Here is a 23,244-nt window from a genome sequence, read left to right as displayed (position 1 = left end):
TTTGATAGAGATCACAAGTAGGCAGAGAGGTAGGTGGGGGGGAGGGAAGCAGGCTCCCTACTGAGTAGAGCCTGATGCAGAGCTTGGTCCCAGGACCCTGAGATCATGACCTGAGCTGAAGGCAGAGGCTTAACCCACTGAGCCACCCAGGTGCCCCAGGGGTCCAACGCTTATACTCAGCTCAGGTCTTGATCTCAGGATTACAAGCTCAAGCCCGGTGTTGCACTCCACACTGGGTGTGGAGCCTACTTATAAAAAGAAAAGAAAAGAAATACCAGTAAATGCGACAATGTGGACTAAACTTGAAAACGTGGTGAGTGAAAGAACCCAGACACAAAAGGCCACATATTGTATGATTTTATACATGTAAAATGTGACGTTTAGGCAAATCAATGGAGACAGAAAGGAGGTTATTGATTATCCTAGGGATAGGGACTAACTGCTAATAGGTGCAGGATTTCTTTTGAGGGGTGAAGGGAATGGTCTGAAATCAGATAGCAGTCATGGTTGTTGCATAACACAATGAATATTCCCAAACCCACTGAAATGTACACCTTAAAATCGTGAATTTTATGTTCTATAAAGTGTATCTCAAATTTTAGAATGTTATAAGTAAAAAAGGGAAAAATCAGCAAAGAGGAAAAAAGCATCTAAATAATCTACCTGGAATATAAAACCTTTATGTTGTCTCTTAATTGCTTTAAATGATTCCAAAAGATTCCAGACAAAATTGCCCCAATGAAGCAACAGTAAATCCGTGGTGATGATGATGTTTTTTCCTTTCTAATTTATTGTGGCAGTAAAAAAGAGTCAGATGTTATGATCAAGAAATAGAAGGACCCTATAGAAAAGTTATGATGCTGTATGATGCTTTAAATTATATTTAATTGATTATACAAACTGATAATGCATTTATATAAAATGTAAGGTTGTAATTTTGATTTTTAATTTATATTGTTTAAGTATAAGTGATATGTGATGTTAGTTTTGGGTAAAGTATAAGAAGTTTCACGTATGCAATAGGTAAGAGTATCACTTACAATTGAATATAATAGTGTGGTCTTGTCTAAGAATATAACACACTAGGGTGCCTGGGTGGCTCAGTGGGTTAAGCCTCTGCCTTCAGCTCAGGTCATGATCTCGGGGTCCTGCGATCGAGTCCTGCATCTGGCTCTCTGCTCAGCAGGGAGCCTGCTTCCTACCTCTTTCTCTGCCTGCCTCTCTGCCTACTTGTGATCTCTCTCTCTCTCTCTCTGTGTCAAATAAATAAATAAATAATTTAAAAATATATAACACACTAAAAAAGTCTATTTAGTATCTAATTGCAACCCCTCCATCATCTCAATTTAAGAAGTCCAATTTAAGGGGCTCCTGGGTGGCTCAGTGGGTTAAGCCGCTGCCTTCGGCTCAGGTCATGATCCCAGGGTCCTGGGATCGAGCCCTGCATCGTGCTCTCTGCTCAGCGGGGAGCCTGCTTCCTTCTCTCTCTCTCTGCCTGCCTCTCTGCCTGCTTGTGATTTCTCTCTGTCAAATAAATAAATAAAATCTTTAAAAAAAAAAAGGAAGTCCAATCTAAGAAGTCTGATTGATTGATTGATTGATTTTTGGTGAGAGCACTGAAGTTCTCTCAGCAAATTTCAATTATACTATACAGTGTTATCAATGATAGTTACCATGTTGTATATTAGATCCTCAGATCTTACTCATAACTGGAAATTTGTAACTTTTACTAGCCTCTCCCTATTTTCCCCACCCCTCAGCCCTACCAACCATCATTCTACCCTGTTTCCTCAGAGTTTGACTTTTTTTTTTTTTTAAGTTTCCTAAAATGTGATACTGTGTAGTATATGTCTTTCTTTGCCTGGCTTATTTCATTTAGCATGATACTCTCGAATTTCATCCATGTTGTCACAAATGGCAAGATTTCCATTTTTTGGAAGGCCAAATAATATTCTATTATGTAAATATGTCACATTTTCTTTACCTGTTCATCTGTCAATGGAGACTTAGGTTGTTTCCCTACCTTAACTCCTGTGAATGGTTCTACAATGAACATGGAATATATTCCTGAAAGTGTAGTTGCTAGATCATATAGTAGTTCTAATTTTAATTTTTTGAGAAACCACCCTACTGTTTTCTATAGTGGCTCCACCAGTTTATATTCCCACTAACAGTGTACAACAAGGGTTTCCATTTTTCCACATCCTTGCCAACATTTGTTATCTCTTATCTTTTCAATAATAGACATCCTAACATGAGGTAACATCTCATTGTGGTTTTGATTTGCATAAATTATGCATCCTTGATGATTAGTAATGTTAAGCATCTTTTCATTACCTGTTGGCCATTCGTATTTCTTCTTTGGAAAGATGTCTTTTCAGGTTCTCTGCCCATTTTTATTTATTATTTTAATTAATTAATTAATTGATTAATCTCATTCCTGCTGGGCTTTATATTAATATATAGTATATTATTTGTTTCAGGGGTACAGTTCTGTGATTCATCAGTCTTACACAATTCACAACACTCACCATAGCACATACCCTTCCCAATGTCCATCAGCCACCTACCTCTCCCTCCCACCCCCCTCCCCTCCAGCAGCCCTCAGTTTGTTTCCCAAGATTAAGAGTCTCTTAATGTTTGTCTCCCTCCCTGGTCCCATTTTGTTTCATTTTTCCCCTCCCTTCCCCCATAACTTCCCACCCTGCCTCTCAAACTCCTCATATCAGTGAAATCATACAATAATTGTCTTTCTCTGACTGACTTATCTTGCTTAATTCCCTCTAGTTCCATCCACGTCATTGCAAATGGCAAGATTTTTTTTTTAAATTTATTTATTCACAAGTAGGCAGAGAGGCAGGCAGAGAGAGAGGAGGAAGCAGGTTCCCTGCTGAGCAGGGAGCCCGATGAGGGGCTCGATCCCAGGACTCTGGGATCATGACCTGAGCCGAAGGCAGAGGCTTTAACCCACTGAGCCACCCAGGCGCCCCGGCAAGATTTTTTTTGATGGCTGTATAGTATTCTATTACACACACACACACACACACTACTTCTTTATCCATTCATCTGTTGATGGACATCTAGGCTCTTTCCATAATTTGGCTGTTGTGAATATTGCTGCTATAAACATTTGGGTGCACGTGCCCCTTTGGATCTTTGTTCATTTTTAATTTGGTAAATTTGTTTTTTTTTTTTGTTTTTTTTTTTTTGTTTTTTTTTTTTAAAGATTTTATTTATTTATTTGACAGAGAGAAATCACAAGTAGGCAGAGAGGCAGGCAGAGAGAGAGGAGGAAGCAGGCTCCCTGCTGAGCAGAGAGCCCGATGCGGGACTCGATCCCAGGACCCTGAGATCATGACCTGAGCCGAAGGCAGCGGCCTAACCACTGAGCCACCCAGGCGCCCGGTAAATTTGTTTTTGTTTTTGTTTTTTTTTTGCATGAAATCCTATATGTATATAGGAGATATTAACCTCTTACTAGATACAACATGGTTTGCAATTTTCCTCCAATTCCATAGGGTGCCTTTTCATTTTGCTGATGGTTTTCTTTGCTCTGAAGAACTTTGCTATGCTTTTGTTAAATCAACATTTGTTAAGGAGAGCCCTGGGTTGCCAATGGTTCAATAAAAGACCACAGGAGAAATTGAGATACAGAAGCTTATTACTCACAATCCTGGAGAGAATACATTGAATGATGCCTCACAGGGCCACATGGGGAGGACAAGGCAGGGTACAGGCAGAGTGACAGGACCTGGGGCTCATGCCCTTATTATAGTCTGAGGGTGGAGTGCTTCTTGGGCTGAGGCTGGATGGTCAATTCAAACAAAAAAGACTGGAGTTTTGGTAAACTGTGGGGGAGGGAGGTCTTCTCTAAGGTGTGTACAAGGAGAAGGCTCTGGGAGGTTGGGGGAACTGTTTATTCCAAAGACTACTGGAAGAGTGACATCAGGAATTGACATTTGCTTGTGTTCTTCAGGGTTGTTTGTTATCCAGGAGACCCACCTGCACAATGGGTAGCATCAATTTAAAGTCCCCAGAGGGCAGTTGGCCAAACAGAATGGGTGCCAAGATAGAAATGCCGTGGAGTAGCTTAGCTGAAATCTCAGTAATCCATCCTGTGATGCCTTAACATCAGGAATAACAATCATGTGTGTGGCAGATACATTCAAAGAATAGATATTGTTTTCTGAAGCCATCATAAAGCACATTTAACAAAGGTAAGGATGATGAAACCTATGATTAATACATTTGTTACTGTTTGAAATCCTGTTCTTAGTTATTCTCTCAGGTGGATGGTGAAAGCCATGAGAACAAACCAGGGAACTTGAGGAGTGTGGGAATTTGTTGAACTATTATGGATACATGACAAGTGATATGTAAATCTTGACACATCTTCTGGAGGTTGGCCTGTACCGGTCCTGACTTGTTAAAGTTCATGCAGCAAGAAGTTCCCTGTAAAGAACAGATTCCACACTATTCAGCCCATAGGAAATCTAATGACAGTTGATCATCCATCACTTTGTACTAGTGAGCGTTACTGCTGCATCAGACTCAGACTATGAGGTAGTGTCTGTGTGCAGTTGTTTGGGTAGCTGACAATTACCGAGTGATTTTTATTACTTGATCTTGTTTGGCCAGGCTGTTCCTATGTCTGTCATCCAGTCCCAAAAGGATAGGGATAAGAATGGATTTTTTTTCTTTTTAAAGATTTTATTTGTTTGACAGAGAGAGGCATAGTGAGAGAGGGAACATAAGCAGGGGGAATGGGAGAGGAAGAAGCAGGCTTCCCACCGAGCAGGGAGCCTGATGTGGGGCTTGATCCCAGGACCCAGAGATCATGACCTGAGCAGAAGGCAGACGCTTAATGACTGAGCCACCCAGATGCCCCAAGAATGGCTTTCTTGGTACAACCAGCAGGGCATTTATAATGGAGAGGTGCCAGGAAAATAAAGGGTAGCTGGACTATTGGAGGTAATAATGTTGCAGTAATAAAGGTCATCCCTGTGGACTGCTTGTAGCCTGGGAAGGGCCAAGTGGACTTGCTCCTGATCCCTTGAAGTAGATACACAGTAGAATTTGAATTTGAATGGGATATTATTTATTATTAAGTGGCTCTGAGGATACAGGGTGAGATCTACCCTTTTGTGTTTCAGTATAGTTGGGAACCTTTAGAAAGTACCACTGTGGGGAGTTATTTAGATACTTACCCACAGGGTGCCCTGTTTGGAGTCCAGATTAGGGGTTTGGTTTAGCCAAAATGAGGTTCGTGGCGTTTGGGAGGGTGGGGTTTAGGACAAGGAAGTGATCACTAGGAAGAATTGCGGGATAGCTAGTGAAATAGGATTGTAGGTCTGACCCTGAACGGTAACAGATTCAATATCATTTTTTTTAAAGATTTTATTTATTTATTTTACAGAGAGAGATCACAAGTAAACAGAGAGGCAGGCAGAGAGAGAGAGGGAAGCAGGCTCCCTGCTGAGCAGAGAGCCCGATAGGGGACTCGATCCCAGGACCTTGAGATCATGACCTGAGCCGAAGGCAGCGGCTTAACCCACTGAGCCACCCAGGCACCCTCAATATCATTTTTAAAAAAGATTTTATATACTTATTTTGTTTTAAAGGGAGAGTGTGTGCACATGTGTGCACATGAGTGGGGGTGGGGGGGAGTAGGCCAAGGGGAAGGAAGAGGGAAAAATCCCCAGCAAAGTCTGTGCTGAGCTTGGAGCCCAGTGCAGGGCTTGATCTCATAACCCTGAGATGATGATCTGAGCCGAAACCAGGAGTCAGATACTCAAGCAACTAAGCCCCCCAGGCGCCCCCAGAACCAATATCATTTTACTTGCAAGGCCTGGGTTGTTATGTTGGAACTTAGTATACAATCATGTCAGATCTGGCTCACTGGGTTGTGGTCTGGGGCAGGGCTGTGGCATACATCGGGGAAGGGCTTATGGAGAAGATGTGCAGAGGAGTGTAGGTAGCAATTTCAGGCATTGAGAAGGTGCTGGTGGTTGTGGCGGAAATAATGTAATCTAGTACACTGAGCAGTGAACACAGCAGCAGGAGGTCCCAAACCACAGGATCTAAGCAAATCAAGTTAAAGATGTTGCAACCAAGTGCCTTATTTTGGCTAGTGCTGTTTAGACAGTCTGGCCTGCCATAAGGATGAAGCGATGGCTGGTGCTGCCAGGGACACTTCCTGTTTTGCAAGCATTTTGATAGATCCAAAATTCAAGAGATAAGTATTTAGCTATTCCTGAAAAAAATAGAACTCTGTAGGATTCTCAGGGTTGATTAGCCAAGGTATTTTTGCAACTTGGTCTTGAGGCTAATAGTCATCACAGTCACTTCTCTCCTGGTATGGAGGCAATCTGGGATGGGAAAGTCCCCATGTCCAGCAAGGCTGGAATGCTTTATCTTCCTCATCTGTCTCCTGGTTTGTGGCATTGCCATCTGAGCTACAGTTGTCTCCAAGAGTGAGCTCTCACTTGGTCCTGGGCCATATTGTCTGAGGTGTTGGTGTGCTTGGGGGTGGCGGAGGCCAACCCTGGGGAAGGATGGCCTTCCCAGGTGGAGGTCCATGAATGATGGGAATGGCTGGCTGGTATTAAATCCCAAGGGTATATATATTTTTAAAAAGGACTTTTATTTTGGGGCGCCTGGCTGGCTCAGTCAGAAGAGCATGTGACTCTTGATCTTGGGGCTATAAGTTCATACCTAAGTTGGGTGTAGAGATTAGTTAGAAATAAAAATTTTAGGGATACCTGAAATTCACTCAGTAGAACATGCAGCCCTTGATCTCTGGGTCCTGAATTCAAGTCCCATGTTGGGTATAGAAATCATTTAAATAAATAAGCTTAAAAATGTTTTTAAAAAGTTCTGAGTGTATATACTGGAGGCCTGACTCAGGACAGAACTACAAGTATGGGTTCTTCTGTTCAGTGAGTGGATCTCAGTGAACTCCATTGGATCATTAAGGGGGCACCTTGCAAGGAGCATGCAATGTCCATGACCCAGATTTTTGGAGAATCCATCCACAATTTAGATAATGGGTATATTGATACATTAATTGTAGGGACATTTTGTGGATAGCAGCTTTATAATCTAGAGATTAGCCCATTACAATTATAAGAAATTCATCAGGGCACAAACCTGTGATTTGTGATGAGTCTGATTTGGCTACATTGGGAAGGCCGTTCTGTCTGGGAGATAATTTGAGACATAGTGTAAGGAAAGAGTAACTCATTTAAGTATCATTTTCACTGGCACCATTTAATGTGGATGGAGGTGAGCTTTGGATCAGGGTCCATACTCCATGACATGCTGAGTAAAGCCGTTCTAACAGGATCCACCAGCATCTGGCATGCAACTGTACACTTGACTGATTTTGTTCCAGCACGTCTGAAACAAGATTAGGGCCCAGGAGTCTACTAGTAACACTATTATCTAGGCTGTGCACAAGAACAGTCACAGCCACGACAAAGAATACTGCCTTTGACTAGTGTGGGGTTTCCTTCTGTTGAGCAATCTGGATACTGACCAAAGGATGAGTGTACTTGCTCTGGAACAAGAGGTCATTTACGTCTTCCTCTAAGGTAGGGTAGGGGCCTTGTCTCAGTTTACTGAGAGCAGGTATAGATCCCAGGATTTCTGTTTGGCATTTCTTTCCAACATGATGGGCATCCACTAGGCAGGCCTCTTCTCCTTTCTTTGAGATTTACACAGATCTGCTAGTGGGTTCTGGAGCTGTAATTTCAATCTTCTGCAAAATTTTTTTTTAAAGATTTTATTTATTTATTTGGCAGAGAAAGATCACAAGTAGGCAGAGAGGCAGGCAGAGAGAGAGAGAGGGAAGCAGGCTCCCCGCTGAGCAGAGAGCCCGATGCGGGACTCGATCCCAGGACCCTGAGATCATGACCTGAGCCGAAGGCAGCGGCTTAACCCACTGAGCCACCCAGGTGCCCCTTCTGCAAAATTTTTGATATATTTACTTTAGTTAGGCAACCTTTATAACCCAAATAGTAAGGCAAAGCTGGTGGCCTTAATTACCCTGGCGGGACTGGGCCATTGTCTGGGCCAATGACATTTGTTTGCTTATTTGCCTGTTTGTTTGTTTATAGAGTAGGCTCTATGCCAAACATGGGGCTTGAACTCATGATCTTGGGATTGAGAGTTGCACACTCTACTGATTGAGCCAACCATATTGGGCCAATAATATTTATATAATTGTGATTGCTAAGCAATTTGGTAGAGGTTTGTCTCCTCAGGCTCTATATTATAAGAGGGTCATATTGCACAATCTGCCCTTGATCAGGTTGCCAGCATGTGCAAGATGGTGAGATGGTGGAAAAGTCAACATGGTAAAGAGAGCATTGTTCTGGTGAGCAGATGAGTGGTGTCCTCTCTGATATGGAGGTTGCCTGGAAATGCTATCTGGGGAGTCCTTGGAGGAGACTGATAGTTGATATGGGAAATTTGGAGATACAAGATCTGGGAATTAAGCAGTATTATAGCCTGGGATAAAATTTCTCTCCATTTGGGGACCACTTACTGTTTAAAAGCTTAAGAAACAAGTAGGTCACTATGCCTGTCTTTTGTAAGTCTAGCCTCTTGGGGCTGGTAAGCTAGGTTGAAATTCCATATGATTTCATGTTCTAAAGCCCGTGACAAAACAACTTGGGAGAAAAAATGGGCTCCTTGATCTAAATCTATGATATCTGGTGAACCAAAGGAGATGATCATATACCTGGTTAAGAAGGAGATGACATGCTGGGAAGTAGTCAGTGGAGTCTAGTAAAGTTATCAGTAATGGTGGTTATGTACTTACCAGCTTTAGCAGAGGGTGACAGTGGCCAGAAAAAAAATCAATTTGCCGTTGTGAATAGGGTCTGTTACCCCAGGAGATACATGTCTTCCAGAAACTTCCAGAATTTTCTTTGGGAGCAGAGAGGGACACTCACTGATTGGGTCTGTTGTCATTGTGAGGGGGATGCAATGACAATAGGCCCAGTGAGTGAGTAGTATAACTCCCCTATGGTTTGTTGGAACATGGACCCACTCTGCTAGTGGGTATGGCATCTCTGGAGGAATAGTTGTGTCCAGAACTGATAATTTGGGAGGTGGCTCATGCAGGGCCTTGGAACATGTGTAATTTGGGTAAGAAGTCTACAGTGTTATTATAATGTGTTCCTGGTGTTTGTTGGCATGTGTGCAGAGACCATCACTGGCATATGAGAGTTGGCTCTGTATTTCCAAGTAGAGATAATCCAGATAGGCTTTCCCTGAATCATGAAATTATCCCTTTTGTTATTGTCCAGACCAGTCTGTGGGCCTATTGGCTACCATCCAGGGGTCAGTAAAAATGCGTGCTCCTGACAGTCTCATTTTAATGGCCTGTTTTAGAGTTAGGCATGCTGTCACCAGTCTTCCAGTTGGTCTGAACTAGGAGAGCTCCCCTGCACTAGGGATATGCAGCTAGCAAGATGATATGCATCAGTCTCTCAGCAGGTGGCATTGCGGACAATGGTGTTGCTGCCCATCCCCTTTCCATGTTAGGCAGTTGCTCCCAAAGTGCTCCCCAAACTATTCGAGGGGCCGGCAGTGAAGGTGCCTCTAGCAGCACCTCGATGTCAGTGGACAAAGGGCTAAGCATGGGAGGAGCCACATCGTCCTGTAATTTGGAAAAACCCTTGATAGCAGGTTTAGCACTTTCCTAAAGTTACGAATTCCCATTTAACAGCGAGGCGTCGGTGGTCAGGCTAAGTCTCTTGCGCTGAAACCCTAAACCAAGGCAAGATGGGAACTTGGTGTGTGAAGCTGGGAGCCTGTTAATATCTTTTTCTCTAAAAGGATCCAGTAGGTTACCAAAACTTGGTGCTTAAGTGCCATGTACCTGACTGCTATTTGGGGCAGAACCCCATGGGCAGCCAGGTAGAGCCACTTAGTCCAGAGGTTCACTTAGTAGGGTCACTTAGTCCAGAGACCCTGTTAGGTGTAATGAAGCATCACCAGTGATTCAGTTCAGAAGTGTGAGCCTCCAGAGACTAAGGCAGAGCCTGCCGTATGTCTTGTTGGCCCAGCCATGATGCAGTTTGTTGAGATACTCCCCAATAGAGAACGCTGATTTAGGGGCAGCTGGGTGGCTCAGTTGGTTAAGTGTCTGCCTTCGCCTCAGATCGAGATCTTGGAGTCCTGGGATTGAGCCCTGTGTTGTGTTCTGTGCTCAGCGGAGAGTCTGCTGGTCCCTCTCTCTTCCCCCTGCTCCTCGCTCTTGTTCTCTCCCATCCCTCACCCTACCCCTGCATGTGCTTGTGTGTGTGGGCTCTCTCTCTCAAATACATAAAATCTTTAACCAAAAAAAAAAAAAAAGAAAGAGAAAGAAAAAAAAGAAAGAAGCTGATTGGCACGTAATGGTGTTAGAGGCCTGTGTAATATGGATGAGTGTAGAACATGTTGTCCAAAGGTGAAAAGACCTCCTATGTGCTGTGCCTGCCATAGTGTCATGGGAGGCTTCGTTGTGAGAATTTGATTTTTTTTTAAGACTTATTAATTTATTTGACAGAGAGTGAGTGAGCACAAATGGGGGAGCAGCAGAGGGAAAGGGAGAAGAGGGTCCTCAGGGAGCCTGATGCGATACAGGACTCCATCCCAGGACCCAGGGATCATGACCTGAGCCAAAGGCAGACGCTTAACCAACCGAGCCACCCGCGTGCCCCAAGGAGTTGATGTTTTATAGCAAGAGGAATTTTGCAGTCTCAGCTGAGCACCATGTCAAGAAACTTAATAGAAGTGGCCAGTCCTTGGGTCTTATGTGGGGCAATCCTCTCTGTCCATCCTCTCTGCTGTTAAGTGTTGTGCTACGAGGTGTAAGTCTTCCTGGATGATGTCCTCAGAGGACCTCCACGATAGAATGTCATCTATATGATGTTAAAGGCAGCAGCGTGTTAGTTTGAGTGAAATTCGAAATTGTCTGCTTAGGGTGTATGTGATGGAGAGGCTGTTTAGATAATCCCTAGGGAGCTCATTAAAATTATACTGGGTGCCCTCAAAACTGAAAGCAAATCTAGGTGTGGGTCTTCAGTTATTGAGATCAGGTAAAACATGTTGGCTAAATCTTGGACAGCAAAGTAGGGGCTCTGAGTCCTTTGGATGTCATCTGTCATGTTTAAAATATTGGGAATGAGAGCTACAGTGGCTAGAACCTGTGCTTTTAATACTAAATTGTTAATAGTAAAATTTTTTTTAAGGAGATAGAAGCTTACTGAATATGCTGCAAGGGAGTAGTGTGCAGAACAGCAAAAGAGAGGCTGTCTGGCACGAGTCAATTTTTTTTTTTAAGATTTTATTTATTTATTTGACAGACACAAGTAGGCAGAGAGGCAGGCAGAGAGGAGGAAGCAGGCTCTCCGCCCAGCAGAGAGCCCGATGCGGGGCTCGATCCCAGGACTCTGGAATCATGACCTGAGCCGAAGGCAGGGGCTTTAGCCCACTGAGCCACCCAGGCGCCCCTGGCACAAATCAATTTTTAATAGTTGGTTGTTGGGGCGCCTGGGTGGCTCAGTGGGTTAAGCCGCTGCCTTCGGCTCAGGTCATGATCTCAGGGTCCTGGGATCGAGTCCCGCATCGGGCTCTCTGCTCAGCGGGGAGCCTGCTTCCTTCTCTCTCTCTGCCTGCCTCTCCATCTACTTGTGATTTCTCTCTGTCAAATAAATAAATAAAATCTTAAAAAAAAAATAGTTGGTTGTTAATCTTCATTCATTGGTGGCCGGATTTAAAACTGGCCAGATCGAGTTATTAAAGGGGGGAGATGGTGAGCCTAATGACCCTAGTGTAAGCATAACTTTAATGTTGAGCCAAAAGCCCTCTGTATCTTGCTTCAGCCAGTATTGTGGTGTATTTACTATTTTCACTGGAAGAAGCATTTGAATAGGTTCCCATCTGGCAGCTCCCATAAGAAAGCCCAGAAATTTAGGTTTACCCCACCAGGTTTGTGGATGAGTGAGGAAATCCATATCTACATTAGGAGAAGAGAGCTAGGGAGCCATCATCATTGGTAATTGTCTTAGAAATATGGTGCTAACAGACACATGTAGCTTAGTTTGTACTCTTTACAGTTTTACCTGCTATGCCTTATAGGCTGTATGAGTTTCCCTTGGGGAGTTTAGAAGGGTTACCTGGAATTACTGTAACTTGGACTCCTGTGTCTAATAGAGCCAAGAGTATTTATGTCAGACCATTAGAACTTGTGCCATGAGACTTGTGATATCCCATAAGGTCAGGGAATGCAGTGCGACAGCAGCAAGGTATACAGCGACAGAAGGACTTGGTCCCAGTCATACTTGCCTTTGCAGGAAGCCATGACTTCCTGAGTAAAGGTGCCCCTACCCTCCTGATTAGGACTCTGAGTTCTGGTGTCTATCCACAAATACAGGGGTCAGAGAAACAGAGGCTCCTTCTTCTAAAGGCAGTGCCTGGTACCTTGGGAGCCCACACTAGGTAAGAGTTACCAATAATGAATGGACTTATGAAAATCTCAGCCAATTGTCCTAATAGTCAGTAACTGGGCCTGTGCTTAGGATCAGGAAACACCTTGTCTAATACCCACTGGGGGAATTTATCCTCTGTGGGGCAATTAATAGCCAGAAACAACATCGGAGGCACCTCAAACTACCTTTAATGAGCAATGCTCTGAGGTTCTGGTTGTTTCTTTTGGAGTTTGCACTTTGGGATGGGAAGCCTCAGTAGCATTCTGAATAGGCAATATGCTGCAGTGAAGTGGAGAGTGGCAGAAAATGTGTGGTCCAAGATGATCCTGTACATTCTCTAGGACCTGTGAGTAATCAAATTCTGTATCTCAATTTTCTTATGATCTTTTGTTGAACTGTGGCTCACCAGAGATTTTCTTAGCAAATATTAATTTAACAAAGTCATAACAATTGGTATCACAAACAGGATGGTAGAGCTATGCTTGCAATTGAACACAGGTGATGTATTTTAGCTGCAGTGGTTGACTGATTGGCTCTCTCAGGTGAGCAATTCTATCTGGGAAGTGTTAATTCTTTGCTGATGTTCCTTTCCACGACCAATGTACATTGTTGCCTTATTGTTTTTTGTGTTTGAATGATCTATCCTTTGTTGAAAGTGCAGTATTGAAAGTCCCTGCTATTATTGTGTTGATGTCTATTTCTCTCTTCAGGTCTGTTGATGTTTGCTTTATTTATATGTTCTGATGTTGGGTACATAAACATTTTTTAAAAAAGATTTTATTTATTTGACAGACAGAAATCACAAGTAGGCAGAGAAGGAGGCAGAGGTGGTGGGGGGAGAAACAGGCTCCCTGCTGAGCAGAGAGCCCAATTCGAGACTCGATCCCAGGACCCTGGAATCATGACCTGAGCTGAAGGCAGAGGCTTTAACCCACTGAGCCACCCAGGCACCCCATAAACATTTTTTAAAAAAAGATTTTATTTATTCATTTGAGAGAGTGACAGAGAGAGCACAAGCAGGGGGAGAGGCAGAGGGAGAGGCAGACTCCCTGCTGAGTTGGAAGTCGAATCTGGGGCTTGATCCCAGGTCCTGGAGATCATGACTCCAGCTGAAGGCAGATGCTCAACCATCTGAGCCACCCAGGTGCCCCAAACATTTTAACATTCCAACATATCCTTTTGAAGGATTCACCCCTATGTTATACAATGATCTTTGGTTCTTGTTGCAGATTTGGGCTTACAGTCCATTTTGTCTAATGTCGCTGTAACTACTGCTGCTTTCTTTTACTTTCCATTTGCATGGAATATTTTTCCATTGCTTTTCTTTCAGTCTATGTGTGTCCTTTAAGCTGAAGTGAGTATCTTGTAGGTAGCATATGGCTGAATTTTATTTTTTTGTCCATTCAGCCACTCCATGTCTTTTGATTGAAGAATTTATTCCATTTACATTTAAAGTAATTACTGGTAGTATGCACTTGCAAACTGAACTACTGCCATTTTGCTAATTATTTTCCAGCTGTTTTATAGTTACTTTGTTCCTTTCTTCCTCTGTGATTGGTGATTTTTCCATTACATTTTTCAGTGCAGTTATTATATTATTCAGCTCTGTGATTTCCATTTGACACTTTTCTTTAAAAAAAAGCTTTTAAAATTTTATTCATTTGAGAGAGAGAACACGAGGAAGGGAGCAGAGGGGGATGGAGAGGGACAAGAGACTCCACTGTGAGTGTGGAGTCCAACACAGGGTTGAGCTCATGACACTGAGACCATAACCCTAGCCAAAACCAGGAGTTGTACACTTAATAGACTGAGCCACTCAGGCACCCCTGTTTGGTACTTTTTTATATGTTCTACCTCTTTGTTGAAATTCTGTTTGTTTATGCATTGTTCTGACCTATGAGTTATTTTTTTTTTAAAGATTTACTTATTTATTTTAGAGAGAGAGAGTGTGAGGGTGGGGCAGAGGGAGAGAGAGAGAATCTCAAGTTGGGTCCACACTCAGTGCAAAGCCCAACATGGGGCTTGATCCATGACCTTGAGATCATGACCTGAGCTGAAATCAAGAGTTGGATGCTTAATTGACTGATCCACCCAGGCACCCCACTACGACTGTTATTTTGAACTCTTTATTGGGTAGATCACTTATCTCCATTTCAGTTCAATTTATATCCAGGATTTTTTTTTTTCCTTTGGAATATATTCCACTCTTTCTTCATTTTCCTTGACTCTCTGTGTTGGTTTTTATGCATTGCATAAGACAGACACATCTCCCACCAGAGAGACTGGTCTTGTGCAAGAGATAAACCTTGCCAGTCAGCCTGGCCTGAGCTCCTCGTTGCCTCTCAAAATTTTGTGGTTGCCCAAACTACCATTTTTGTTCTTAGTGGCTCCTAGTAACTGAAGGTGTGCCAAGACCTGACAGTATCCCAAAGGGAAGGATGAAAGTTAGCAACTAGATGCAGGCTTATTAGAAGCTTTAATCTCAGGTGGTAGTATGAAAGTTTAGAATTAAAACCCTTTTGGAGAGAAACTGGGAGATGAGCATTTTTATCTGTCCCCTCTGTACTGAGCCCAGATGTAGGGCTCAAGGGGTGGGGGCAGGTGGACTTCTTCAGAGCCTATTTTAAAAACTACTTCTTTGCTGTAAATGCAAACCCCATTGACTATCAGATGTGTGATCCAAATCCTTTAATCTTCAGAGAGAAGCTGGCTCTCCTCATTGAGGACCCATCTTAATGAAATGGAGTTGGGGATTCCCTCCTGATTGCATGACACCATGCCTGGGAGGAAGTTTATGGTGAGAGTGTATCTAAGTCTTTCCTACTCATTTTTAAAAAAAGATTGTATTTATTTGACAGAGAGATCACAAGTAGGCAGAACAGCAGGCAGAGAGAGAGGGGGGAAGCAGACTCCCCCAGAGCCTGATGTGGGGCTCAATCCCAGGACCCGGAGATCATGACCCAAGCCGAAGGCAGAGGCTTAACCCACTGAGCCACCCAGATGCCCCATTTCCTACTCATGCTATATATGGACTGGGCCAGTCAGGTGTCCTGGAGTTCAATAGATCTTAATATGCTGATCTACTTGGGTTTTCAAACCTCATCAAGGAATTCATGTTGCACGTCCTTTACAACCAGAGGAGGACGAGCTTGAGGGGAAGAATAGATAAAGATGGCCAGTCGTAACTGTGGGGGACCCTGCCTGGTTTGGGGATTCAGATGAGATCCAGCAGCATTCGGGGTGATAGGACAGTAGATTGTTTTGGCGAGTCAATGCCACCAGGTGGCAGTATGAGCATGCTGGAAAGCCAAGGTCAGGGCTTCGGGCTACATGGGTACCTGAATGCAGGTAGGTGACTCAAAGGTATACACTTCCATCGTTTTTTTTTTTTTCCTCCCTTGGCCAACTCATCTTATATTAATGTTAATCTTTTGCAGCTTTATATAAATTCTTGCTTTATATGGCCCCTTATATTCGACAACCCTAAATATAAAATATTGGAGCAGAAGAAACCAGATTCAAAAAAATTTTTTTAAGTTTTAATTAATTTATTCATTTTTTTAAGTAATCTCTGAACCCAACATGGAGCTTGAACTCATGACCCCAAGATCAAGAGTTCAGCTTGTCTGACTGAACCAGCCAGGTGCCCCCTCTAAAATTTTTTTTTATTGAGATAAAATTCACATACCCTAAAAATTAAAATTAAATTAAAATTAAAAATAAAAAGATTTAAACTATTTTAAACTGCATTGTTGAGTAAGTTTTAGTGTATTTACAATGTTCTACAATCATTATTATTGTTATTTCCAGGACATTTGTATTACTCCAAAAAGAAACCCTGTACCAGTTATGTAGTCACTCCCTATACTCCATTCCCTCCATCCTCTAACAACCATTAATCTACTTTTTGTCTCTCTGCACTTGCCTATGCCGTGCATTTCATATAAATGGAATTATACAATATGCAACATTTTTTTTTTTTTTAAATTAAGTGGGCTCCATGGCCAACATGGGGCTTGAGCTCACAACCTGAGATCAAGGGTTGCATGCTCTGCTGACTGATCCTGAACCCCGGGATCATGACCTGAGCTAAAGGCAGACACCTAACAACTGAGCCACCCAGGCGCCCCTGCAGCACATTTTTTTTTTTTTAAGATTTTTATTTATTTATTTGACAGACAGAGATCACAAGTAGGCAGAGAGGCAGGCAGAGAGAGAGAGGAGGAAGCAGGCTCCCTGCTGAGCAGAGAGCCCGATGCGGGGCTCGATCTCAGGACTCTGGGATCATGACCTGAGCCGAAGGTAGAGGCTTTAACCCACTGAGCCACCCAGGCACTCCAGCACATGTTTTTAATGGCAAGATTTTTCTTTTCTTTTTTTTTTTTTTAAAGGTTTTTTTTATTTATTTGACAGAGAGAGATCACAAGTAGGCAGAGAGGCAGGCAGAGAGAGAGAGAGGAGGAAGCAGGCTCCCTGCCGAGCAGAGAGCCCGATGCGGGACTCGATCCCGGGACCTGAGCCAAAGGCAGCGGCTTAACCCACTGAGCCACCCAGGTGCCCGATGGCAAGAGATTTTTCTATGGTGCCGAAATAAAGCCATGTTCCATCTAAAATATCTGAGTTTATACAGGATGGGAAAAACGTACAGTTTTGAAATAATTAGTAACTCTAACTTGCCTTAATATTTTATAACAGAGTTTTAGGGACTACCCAAATGGGGTTTCCCTGACTTCTTGGACAGGAATACACCTTAATTCTTTTCATTGCAATGAGATAGAGACTAAAGGATAGAAGCAACAAAGACTGATCAATGCTGTTCATGTCCCCTTAATTCCTTAGCAAATAAAAAGCAAAGTAGGGGCCCCTGGATGGCTCAGTTGATTAAGCATCTAAGGTCATGATCTCAGGGTCCTGGGATCAAATCCTGTGTTGGGCTCCCTTCTCAGTGGGGAGTCTGCTTCTCTCTCTCCCTCTGCCCCTCTCCTAGCTCATGCTCCCTATCTCTATCTCTATTTCAAATAAATAAAATCATTTCTTAAAGAAAATGATCTCATTTAAATCATTTGAGAGAGAGAGATGCACATGGGAGAGAGAATGAGCAGAGGGAAAGGCAGAGGGAAAGGAGGCTCCCCACCGAGCCAGGAGCCCGACATGGGGCTCGATTCCAGGACCCCGTGATCATGACCTGAGCTGAAGGCAGATGTTTAACCATCTGAGCCACCGAGGCACCCCTCAGATAAATAAAATCTTTAAAAAAAGAAAAAAGAAAAGCAGTATCCAGACATGACCCACCATGTATTCAGGCTCCTGTTAAAGGCAGGATTCTTTCTGTAGTCTTCACAGTGTTGAGCCCAGACTGTTGACAACTGGTCCCTGATAGGTTTTGCCCATGGCTCACAGCACTGACACTTATGGGGAGAGCTGAGCGTTTATCAGCAACAGTTGAGGGAAGCAGGGAGAGGGGTTTGGCCTCCTTTCATAATCTTCTCAATGGTAGAAATTGTGAGTTAACAGCAATGCTTAATCCCATCTTTTTTCATCTTATTTGGGATACATAGAAAATAGATTCTCTTCAATGGTTTTAAAAGATTTTATTTATTTATTTATTTGTCAGAAAGCACACAAGCAGACAGAAAGGCAGGCAGAGACAGAGAGAGAGGCAGACTCCCTGCTGAGCAAGGATACGGGACTCTATCCCAGGACCCTGGGATCAACTTGAAGTGTTTTTATAGCTAACTATATCAAAAAGAAAAGCAAATGATATTTCTGACCTCAGGGGACTTAAAGATGCTTCAAATTCTATCCTAAATGGAATATCACCTTCTCTGTTAGTGAAGGGCACAGATCTTTCTTTAAACTAGCTGTTAGTTCTTCTGTTGACCATGAAAAAGAAGATCATTACTAGTAGGTGGAAGGGGTGTCAGGCCCAAGAAGGTTTTTCTGTGCAGCTTCTGGAGTGTTGAGTTAACATCTTCACTAGTTAAAACACAGAATCTAAGACGTGTGTGCTTTAAAAATTGGAATTAATAGAAGTAAAAATGACAGTAATGTAGGGAGAAAGTGACTCCACCTAAGTCATAAATTGTTATAATAGGGAAATCCAACCATATCTTGAAAACTACAAAAAAATTCTGATTATATAAAGTGCAAACAAAAGGCAAGCATGGGGGACACCTGGGTGGCTCAGTCAGTTAAGCATCTGCCTTTGGCTCAGGTTATGATCCCAGGGTCCTAGGATCAAGTGCTATATTGGGCTCTTTGCTCAATGGGGACCCTGCTTCTCCCTTTGCTCTCTGCTCCCCCTGCTTGTGCTTTCTCTCTCTCTCTCTGGCAAATAAATAAATAAATAAAAATCATTAAAAAAAAACCCAGAACAAAACAAAACGAGACAAGCATAAATCCATGGAAGAGATTTTCATTCATTTAATATCATTTATTACGTATGTATTTTCTGTGTACTGTGATAGATGTACTATGATCAAGAGGATTGGGTTGCCCTTAAATATTCAATTCTGATTACATAATTTTAAATGACCACAATGAAGAAGGAAAGAAGGGGTTGTCTGAAGACGGCAGTATGCTATTATGAGATATTTTCTGATTAGCTCAGATTCTAATACAAAATTTGTAAATGGTGGAAGTAAGGAAATATAACCAAGTATGAATAGGGAGAATGTCATAAATCTGTAAAAATGCTAAGGCCCCAAATGAGTTGAGAATTGCAGATCTGCTGAGGACAAATAAAAAGTTTATAAATCATATTTAGAGCAAAAAGATAACAGGAGAATTAGGTCTGATGCTTGATGCTAGCTCTGTAATTTGAACAAGTAGCAGAGTAAACAGAATTCTTTTGAGTCTCTCTTTTATGTCAAGGAGAATGTTTTTTTTTTTTTTTTTTTTTTTTTTTTTTTAAAGATTTATTTATTTATTTATTTGACAGAGAGAAATCACAAGTAGGCAGAGAGGCAGGCAGAGAGAGAGAGAGAGGAGGAAGCAGGCTCCCTGCTGAGCAGAGAGCCCGATGCGGGACTCGATCCCAGGACCCTGAGATCATGACCTGAGCCGAAGGCAGCGGCTTAACCACTGAGCCACCCAGGCGCCCTGTTTTTTTTTTTTAAGATTTTATTTATTTATTTGACAAAGAGAAATCACCAGTAGACAGAGAGGCAGGCAGAGAGAGAGAGAGGGAAGCAGGCTCCCTGCCAAGCAGAGAGCCCGATGCGGGACTCGATCCCAGGAACCTGAGATCACGACCTGAGCCGAAGGCGGCGGCTCAACCCACTGAGCCACCCAGGCGCCCCTCAAGGAGAATGTTTTTATACTTAAAAAGGTAAAAAGTGGCCTGGAAGGAACTGGAGCCTAAGATGGATGAGAAATGAAGTATAGAGGTCCAAATAATTTCAGTCAACTAGACTGCATGACCTCTGTCCTGCAAACTCAGTCCAGAATGAATAGTTGAACATTTGTGATTTTGAAAATCAAGGAGAATGACACCAAGATCAGATATCAGCAAATACAGTGGCAACTTTCTAAAAGAAGAAGATGGATTGCTTTCCTGTCTTGCAAGATGGCAGGCAAAAACGCCGAGAAGCCCAATACTAAGGAAAAGTAACCTGGAGCCAAGAAGGCTGATGCTGGTGGCAAGGTCAAGAAGGTTAACCTCGAGGGACGCCTGGGTGGCTCAGTTGGTTAAGCAGCTGCCTTCGGCTCAGGTCATGATCCCAGCGTCCTGGGATCGAGTCCCACAGCGGGCTCCTTGCTCCACAGGGACCCTGCTTCTCCCTCTGACTCTGCCTGCCACTCTGCCTGTGCTCTCTCTTGCTCTCTTTCTCTCTGACAAATAAATAAATAAAATCTTAAAAAAAAAAAAAAAAGAAGGATAACCTCGAGGCTAAAATGCCAAAGCAGGCGAAGCTCCATTGCAGCCGAAACCCTGTCCTTGTCAGAGGAATTGGTGGATGTTCCTGATTGGCTATGTAGTCCAGGAAGGCCATGTACAAGAGGAAGTATTCAGCAGCTAAATCCAGGATTGACAAGAAAAAGAAGGTTCTTGGGGTGCCTGGGTGGCTCAGTGGGTTAAAGCCTCTGCCTTCAGCTCGGGTCATGGTCCCAGAGTCCTGGGATTGAGCCCCGCGTTGGGCTCTCTGCACAGCGGGGAGCCTGCTTCCTCCTTTCTCTCTGGCTGCCTCTCTGCCTACTTGTGATCTCTATCAAATAAATAAATAAAGAGGTGACTGGGTGGCTCAGTCATTAAGTGTCTGTCTTTGGCTCAGGTCATGATCTCAGAGTCCTGGGATCAAGCCCCGCATCGGGCTCCCTGCTCAGTGGGGAGCCTGCTTCTCCCTCTCCCACTGCTGCTCTGCCTGCTTGTACTCTCTAGCTTCCTCTGTCAAATAAATAAATAAAATCGTTAAAAATAAATAAATAAATAAATAAATAAAATCTTTAAAAAAAAGAAAAAGCAGGTTCTTGTACTGTCACAAAACCTATTATTGGTGACAAGAATGGTAGTACCCGAGTGGTTAAACTCTGCAAAGTATCTAAGTATTATCCTACTGAAGATGTGTCTCAAAAGCTACTGAGCCACGGCAGAAACTTTCCAGTCAGCATTTGAGAAAACTGAACTAGCATCACTCCTAGCACCATTTTGATCATTCTTACTGAGCGCTACAGATGCAAGAAGGTGGTTTTCCTGAAGCAACTGAGCACTGTCTTGCTAGCTGTGAAGAGACCTCTGGCCTTCAGTCAGGTTCCTCTGCATAGAACAACAGAAATTTGTCATTGCTACCTCCACCAAAATTGCTATCAGTAGTGTGAAAATCCCCAAACACCTCACTGATGCTTACTCAGGATGAAGAAGCTGTATAACCCTAGACACCAGGAAGGGGAGATCTTCAACATGGAGAAAGAGAAATGTGAGATTACAGGGTAGTGCGAGGTTGATCAGAAAGATGTGAACTCACAAATTCTGCCAAAAATCAAAGCTGTTCTCAGCTTCAGGGCTACCTCCTCTCTGCTTTTTACCACAAATGGAGTTTACCCTCATAAACTGATGTTCCAAATTTCTTAGAAAGAGGGGTACCTGGATGGCTCAGTATATTAAGTGTCTGACTCTGGCTCAGGTCATGAACTTGGGGTCCTGGGACGGAGCTCCCTTTCAGGCTCTGTACACAGGGGGGAGTCTGCTTCTCCCTCTCCCTCTCTCTAAAATAAATAAATAAAATTAAAAATAAATAAATAAAATATCTTACAAAGAACCTAATTAAATAACTGATCCATTAAAAGAAAAGAAGAAGGGACGCCTGGGTGGCTCAGGTCATGATTCCAGCATCCTGGGATCGAGTCCCACATCGGGCTCCTTGCTTGGCAGGGAGCCTGCTTCTCTCTCTGCCTCTGCCTGCCACTCTGTCTGCCTGTGCTTGCTCTTGCTTCTCTCTCTATGATAAATAAATAAATAAAATCTTTAAAAAAAAATAAAAGAAAAGAAGAAAAAGAAGAAGGTGGAGTGCTCAAACCCAATTTTGCTCCTGAGCAAGATTCAGGAAGGGATTATCTGAAGTATCATTTAGGTCCTTTCACCAAGTATACACATTATTAGAAGTGAGAGTTTGCTAGGGACATGTATTTTCAGATTCACGTTTCTTTATTTTGATAGGATTAATAAATTTGTGAAAAAGTGAAAAATGATAGCAAATCCAGGCTTCTACAAGGTTTTAGAATAGTTTTCTTTTCTTTCTTTCTTTTTTTTTTTTTTTAAGGATTTTGTTTATTCATCTGACAGAGATCACAAGCAGGTAGAGAGGCAGGCAGAGAGAGAGGGGGAAGCAGGCTCCCCACAGAGCAGAGAGCCTGATGCAGAGCTCGATCCCAGAATCCTGGAATCAAGACCTGAGCCGAAGGCAGAAGCTTTAACCCACTGAGCCACCCAGGTGCCTCTAGAATAGTTTTCTTATTACATCTTTCAGACTCCAAGGTCCTTGAGCACAAGGGATTATGCTCCATTTGTCTTTGGGTCTCCAATGCCTGAAAGAGTTCTAATAGTTTGCTAGATAAATAAGTATATTAAATGAATAAAAGCATACAGAAATATGGGTCAGATGCTGATACAATAGAGCAATCTTGCCTGAAAGATCCAGCCAATGGATAGGTATCAAACTAGACAAAAGAGAAGTTCAAAGTGTGAAATGATAGGTAAAGCACAATACAAACTTGGTTTTGAAAATGATACATTTGTGTGGAATAATAGAGAAAACCTTTATGTATTTCAGAAGGGAGTGTCTAGCTACTTAGTATGGCTGTTCTAGTTAGCAGTCAATATTCATTGAAATTAAAAATTTGACTCCTGAGTAGATATCAGAGATACTCTTCACAGAACCTTAAGAAACAGAAATGAGAATGTTTATTCTAATTTTTAAAATTTTGTTTGTAGCAAAGGACAGGAAGCAACATAGGGGCGGTAACTTAGACCTGAGTAAGAGGTTCATGACAGATAAATACAGCAGCTGAGGAACTTTTGCAATAACGAACAATTCATATTACTAAATGTGTATGTGTGGTTTAGACATAACATGGTTAAGACGGAAGCTGATGCTTTAAATTGGACATGGAAATATAGAATTATGAACAGTTTTACTTTCATGAAAATCTTTAAATATTTAGTTAAATTTTCAGAAAACTGAATTTAAAATTCAGCTTTATTTAAATAATTTTGGCTGAATACTCTAATATCTATTATAAATTATGTTGCATTTTAATGTAATAA

At 42.5% G+C, this 23,244-nt stretch overlaps 1 protein-coding gene and 1 pseudogene across 2 annotated transcripts in view; both read left to right on the top strand.

Annotated features, from left to right (window-relative positions):
- The window catches only part of LOC309844986 (large ribosomal subunit protein eL6 pseudogene), a 28,127-nt pseudogene extending 6,575 nt beyond the window's left edge, over positions 1-21,552 (top strand). The window contains exon 2 of the transcript in view: positions 20,986-21,552. The product of the transcript in view is annotated as a large ribosomal subunit protein eL6 pseudogene (transcript). The remainder of the gene's footprint in view (positions 1-20,985) is intronic.
- CCDC126 (coiled-coil domain containing 126) overlaps positions 4,002-23,244 on the top strand; it is a 96,971-nt gene continuing 77,728 nt past the window's right edge. The window contains exon 1 of the mRNA XM_082693777.1: positions 4,002-4,217. The gene's annotated coding sequence lies outside the window, so the exon portion shown is untranslated. The remainder of the gene's footprint in view (positions 4,218-23,244) is intronic.

The sequence above is a fragment of the Mustela nivalis genome (genome assembly GCF_964662115.1).
Source record: "Mustela nivalis genome assembly, chromosome: 12".
Taxonomy (NCBI): Eukaryota; Metazoa; Chordata; class Mammalia; order Carnivora; family Mustelidae; genus Mustela; species Mustela nivalis.
The sequence above is the reverse complement of the archived record's forward strand: the minus strand, read 5'-3'. Positions and strand labels throughout refer to the sequence as shown.